We start from the raw sequence: 6,371 nt of genomic DNA on the forward strand, positions 1-6,371 counted from the left end.
TACAGAACTTGAAATTAAATCACACTTCACTCGAATAACTTTTTTATTCTCACACTTTATACATCAGTGATTTTGATACGGCGGTATAAACAATGATAGTAACGAAGTGGTTTACAGTCCCACATGACTTATAAAATTTAGATCCTTAAGGAAATTGGATCTTTATGAAAACATTTGATCTTTTGAAAATTCATTCTAGCTTTTACCCTAGATAAGTTTTCCGGAATAACCCTTCACCAGTGTTGCAAAATATTTTTGTGGGTTTCAGATTTTTTAAAATTTTAGCTCAAAACTTGCGGTTTTATGTCACCCACTTGCTAAACTTGTATTAGGAAAGCAACACGTCCAGTATACTTGTTCCGTATATTACCTTTCGGTAAACTACCGTCCGGTTGTAAAGGAAAGTGATGAACAAGCAACTGTTAAGGCAATTTCTAATGACATGCATATGTTCATGGTCTAAAAACATGTCGGATGCAGTTACTATCCTTTGTAGGATAAATAGTAAAGATCACCCTATAATTTTTCGGTCTGGCACAAGGCCCTGTCTTCGACCATGCTATGCAACCACCGTTCTTACGGTTGACACCTGATTTGGTTCAGGTGACCTATGAATTCCGGTGTATTCTTAGGATTTTACGTTCAATGGTAATGAACGCATTGAAAATAGGTTTTCAGAAAACAAATCGGTTTTAATTTTGATCAAAAAATTTTCTCGTTCAAGCTCGAGTTTAGATATCATTGAATTCCATGAGTTTGTATTTCTCAATCTTTAAAGTCAATCTCAAGGATTGAGTAATATCAGGCTTAAAAGCTGATTTTTAATCTTTTAAGGAGATTATCCTTTCTGGGGGTCTGATTCATTAGTCTTATCAAGCTAATTTGCACGGCGCCCTCCCCATTATACGAGACAGATCCTTTCATGGTTAGGATAAGTCTGACCACTTGGCGACCCTGTTTGATGCTGAGGTCCGTGGATTTCCTGCTGATTTTAGAGGATGACTTTTCTAGATTTTTCGTCAACCTACAGCTGGTCTGGACGACAGCTTCCTGACCTAAATCAAGAAGCGTGTGTCTTTTTCGGAAGGCTTTACTTCCTTTTAATGATGGAACTGATTCATCGTGTAGATCTATCTTTCTTTCAAATATATTACAGTAAATCGGGTAAAACTGATTAGTTTAGTCCAAAACAAAAGTACCTGCGGTAATCTTTGTAAAAAAATATGTGATATGTGTTTTAAAGAACTTGGTAAATTCTTCCCACACTTAGCTTTTATATTTCTTTCTTTCCCTTTTTATTCTCTTCTATTCCATTTTAAATGAATTCAATCATTTTGGGTTGTTTCTCCATTTATGTTCTCTCCGAGGTAACAATAATTTCGGTATTAACACCTAGTTTTATCGTTCATAAATATGTATAAACATGATTTTGAATTCATTTAGTTGAAAATTTTTCAAATTTTCACAAAATTTGGAAATTAAACTAAGTGTAAACCCGAGAGAATTTAAAACCCTTCCCCACACTTGAGATCTTGCAATGCCCTAATTTGCAAGAAATCAGTAAAAATTTAAATTCATGAGGGTGATTAGTGTAGAAAAGTGATTAAAAATACTGAGTTTGCAAACATATTATTTTATATCACATTTGATATTTTGCGTCTTGTCGTCAAAATTAGTAGCTTTTGCTGAACTTTAATGCCAGTCTTTGAAAGTGCGCTGTTTTACCCTGTTTTGTACATAAGATAAACTACAAACATACATAATATTTTTATTATTATATATATATATATATATATATATATATATATATATATATAGATTTATAAAACCTTTATTTATTAAAATAATTTAAATGAATAATTTTTTAAAATTTTCTTTCCTTTTACTTTAGGTAGTTTCGGTATGTTTACCTAGTACGTCCCTCGACAAAATTTAAAATTTGTCGTTTTTAAAGCGATTGTTTTAAAAGCAAAGATTTTTTTGAGTTTTTTAATTTTATTGGTATACTTTAGATCATTAAAATTAAAAATAATGATAACAAAATTTTTCGCCCCGCCCTCAGGTAAAGCAATTTCGGTTCCATGACCTAGTATTCAACTTACGATGAATTTTAGAAATCATTTTTTAAACTTAATGAAATAAAGTAAATTTTGTTTTTAAATTCATACAAAACTTAAATTTAAAAATTCATATTAATTTCATACAAAACCTACAAAACAAAAATTCAGAATGGGGGGAGAAAACTAGTTCTTTAGTGTCTGCTAGTGGAAAAGACCAATCGGATTCTATTCTCGGAACTACACGAGAACAGAACAACTAACTCTAGACAGCTTTTTCTTTTTAGAACATTTGAATCTCCCCACACTTAGGTAGTTGTGGTGTCAAAATTGTGATTAACTTCATCGTCAATTTCTTTTGGACCATAATCAACTTGCATATCTGTGACTTTTACTTTAAGCCATTGGTCGAATTCCTGTGTAACATCCACAAATTCAACTAGTTTCGCCTTTTCTTTAGGCAAAATATTTGATACTAACTGGTTATATAACTTAAAGTTCCCCTTGGTTCTAGCATCGCGAATCCGTTTAATAAGTTTCTTCATTGAACTGTTAATAACGGGGTCATTTAATTTCGTATCAACAACAGGGTTCTTTGTTATCCGGTCATCATTAGGTGTTACTTCATCTTCCCCACACTTAGGGATTTTATTATTGTTAAGCACTACCGTTGGAGTTGGTAAAACAACATGGTTCTTACCAATCATTTTTGTTGGTTCAACGGTTTTGGTTGGTGGAGATTTATTCTTTCGAATCACAAAGGTGACCGATTTGTCACCATCACTAAGTGTCATTCTACCCTCTCTTACATCAAATAACGCTCTGGTGGATGCTAAAAATGGTCGACCTAAAATTAGAGGAATGTTTGGGTCATCTTCTATGTCAATGACAATAAATTCGACTAGAAAGGTTAAATTACCTACTTGAATGGGTAGGTTGTCAGCAATTCCAACTGGGTGCCTAATGGTTTGATCAAAGAGTCGAACACTCATCTATGTTGGACTTAACTCACGTACTCCTAATCTCTTATATAATGAAAGAGACATAACACTCACACTCGCACCTAAATTTGCTAGTGCATCATACATGACACAATCACTAAGTAGACAAGGAACAATAAATTCACCCAGATCACCTAACCTGGGTGGAGGTTTTGGTAGACCTGTCTTCTTCGGATTTATTTTTACGGTTGTTGTTTGTTGCACTTTCTTATTCTTCTTCTTTTTTCCTAAGGTATCACAAATTTTATTACCTATCATTTTCTCATACTCAACTCCTTTTCTTGGAAACGTGATGGGTGGTTTGTATGGTGCCACCACTGGCTTTACATACACGGGTGGTGGTGGTGTTGTAACTTCTTCATTGTTACTCACATCTAAAACCTTCCCATCTTTTGGTGCTGGTTTTTCAGAATTCATTGAAACCATATTAACATTCTCATTCCGAGGATTTACTTCAGTATTACTCAGTAGCTTTCCTTGTTCCCTCTCACTCATCATGCTAGCAAGAGTACCTACATGTTTTTCTAGATTCAAAATGAAAGCTTGTTGAGTTCTTAATGACTGATCAAACCTCTCATTTGTTTGGGTTTGAGATGTAATAAATTGTGTTTGAGATTCCATTAGCTTTGCCATCATTTCTTCCAGATTTGGCTTTTTCTCTTCTGTTTATTGTGGTGGTTTATACAAGCCAGGTCTTTGTTGATTGAAAGTGTTGTTTAGAGTTGGTTGGTTATTTGGACCTTGTTGGTTGTACGAGTTGTTGTTGGGTCCATTTGGATTGTAAAGAATGTTTTGATTTCGATTGAAGTTTGGCCTTGGCGGTTGATAATTATTTTGATAATTATTTCCCGACCTTTGATTCATGTAGGAAACATTCTCACGTTGTTCCATCGTTTGCTCAATGTGACAATCTTTCGTTAAGTGTGGTCCACCGCATTGCTCACAACTGATTCGTATTGCGTGAATATCTTTAGTCATCTTTTCCATTCGTCTCTCAAAAGCATCTATTTTTGCGGAAACGGAATCAAAGTCATGGCTAGAATCGGCTCTAGCTGCTTTAAATGAACGAAAGATATCTTTTTCCTGATGCCACTCATGTGAGTGGGAGGCTGTGTTATCAATAATTTTGTAAGCTTCAGTTGTGGTTTTCTTCATAATGGAACCACCAACTGCTGTGTCAATGTCTTTTCGTGTAGCAACGTCGCATCCTTGGTAGAATATTTGTACTATTTGATAAGTATCTAAACCGTGTTGAGGACATCCTCTCAACAATTTTTCGAATCTTGTCCACGCCTCATATAATGTTTCATTTGGCTTTTGTGTGAACGTAACTATTTCTCCTTGAAGTCTCACAGCTTTAGATGCCGGAACGAATCTTTTAAGAAATTTCTCAACTAAAACATCCCATGTATCAATCGCCCCTTCAGGTAACGATTCTAATCTATCTTTGGCTTCTCCCTTTAAAGTCCAGGGAAATAATTTGAGATAGATCTGTTCATCCTCAACTTCTCTGATTTTGAATAGAATACAGATCCTACTAAAGGTTCGAAGATGTTCGTTTGGATCTTCTTTTGGCGTACCACTATATTGGCATTGATTAGTTACCATGTGTAGGAATTGTCCTTTGATTTCATAATTTGGCGCATTAATGTCTGGCTTAATAATGGCGTGACCTTGGCCACTGCCTGTGGCTCTCATTCGATCTTCCATACTTAGAGGTTCCGTTACTTCCATAATTGAATTTGTTGAATACGAATCACTAGAGGATTCTGATTTAATGGTTTCTTCCTCGACAATCTCTGGTTGAATGATTTGTGGTTCCGGAGGAAATATTAGTGGTTCAGGATCTCTGAATTGTCCTTGAATATCCTCCGGGTTCTTAATTGTGAGGTCGGGTTCAAAAAATGGATTATCGGAAATTTGAATTGGAGTACTTGTTCGACTTGATGGCGATTCTAAAGAAAAATCAACGGTGACAATATTGGCTAGATGTCTTGATCGAGTTACATGTGGTGAACGTATGAAAGGTGGTGAACGTTTTGCTCAGTGCATTCATTGAATATCCTATTAGGTATAAAAATAAAAAAAATTATATAAGTTATCAAATTAATAGACTTTTCTGATTTTGCCCACGTTTCGAATAGCCAATAGATGCAGCAGGTAGCTAGGACACTTTAAATCAGAAGCCCACAACTCGCCACTAACAAATCCAACTATTACTACGAACCAGAAAATTTTGGATGTCTATCAATTTAACCGCTTAAAATAATTTTTCCGTCGAAGTTTAAAGAAAATAAAGAAAATTCTATTTCCTAAAAACTAGAGTGTAGAAATGAGAAAGAAAAAGAGTGCGTCGAAAAACGTCAAAAAATAAAAATAAGAAAGAAAAACGTCGAAACTTAAAAGTCTAAAAACTAAATCTAAAAAGTTGTGACTAAAAGTATTAAAGCTTAAAAGAAATTCTAAACGAAAAACGGCAATTACTTAATTAGGCACTAAAATCTAAAGACTGCATCGCAAAATTCTAAAGCACCTAAATCTTAATCTAAAGAAAAAGCACTTAAGGGATTTTACGGCAAAGCCTAAAAATCTTGGAATATAAAATAACTACGGCAAAAACTAAGTTTAAACTAATTACGAATGATAAATATACAAATTACGAAATAAACGAATAAAAAGATACAATTAATAAAAAGATATAAAAGAAAAATGATAAAAAAATTATATATAAAAATATTATTTTTATATTATTATTAATTAATACAAATTTAATTAAAACTTAAAAACTAATTAAAATAACTAAAATAATTAAAACTAATTAATAATAATAATATATAAACCTAACCCTAATTAGATTAAATTATAATAATAAAAATTAAACCCTAATTCAGCATTAAATACGTAGTAGGTTTCCTGTCAGACACAACCATGCGACCACATGGAGATAAAGCATACGGCTCATGCGATCGCATGGGCCTGGATTCCAAAAATGGTTTTGGGCTTCGACGGGTTCGGCCAAATTTTTAGTCTTAATTATTATATAATTTTTTTTATTACAAAATATTTATAGAATATTTATATAAAATATAATAAACTTATATTTTAAAATCTTAAAAATAAAAGTACTTATTAATTTTGTAAATAAAGTTCTTAAAAATATATATATATATAAATATTTTTTTATATTTTTTAACACATAAACAAAATATTTTTACGAAATAAGAAATAAAATATTTTTACAAAAGTATAGTTTTAATAAATATAGCATTTTTCACCGAGTCCCCGGCAGCGGCGCCAAAAACTTGATGTGTAC

At 32.9% G+C, this 6,371-nt stretch overlaps 1 non-coding gene across 1 annotated transcript; it reads left to right on the top strand.

The window, feature by feature from the left end:
* The first annotated feature begins 4,301 nt into the window (after nucleotides 1–4,301).
* LOC139886876 (small nucleolar RNA R71) lies at nucleotides 4,302–4,408 on the top strand. The gene has a single exon (XR_011772737.1). It is a non-coding gene; the product is annotated as a small nucleolar RNA R71 (small nucleolar RNA).
* Nucleotides 4,409–6,371: the final 1,963 nt, after the last annotated feature.

The sequence above is a fragment of the Rutidosis leptorrhynchoides genome, chromosome 1 (assembly GCF_046630445.1).
Source record: "Rutidosis leptorrhynchoides isolate AG116_Rl617_1_P2 chromosome 1, CSIRO_AGI_Rlap_v1, whole genome shotgun sequence".
Lineage (NCBI taxonomy): Eukaryota > Viridiplantae > Streptophyta > Magnoliopsida > Asterales > Asteraceae > Rutidosis > Rutidosis leptorrhynchoides.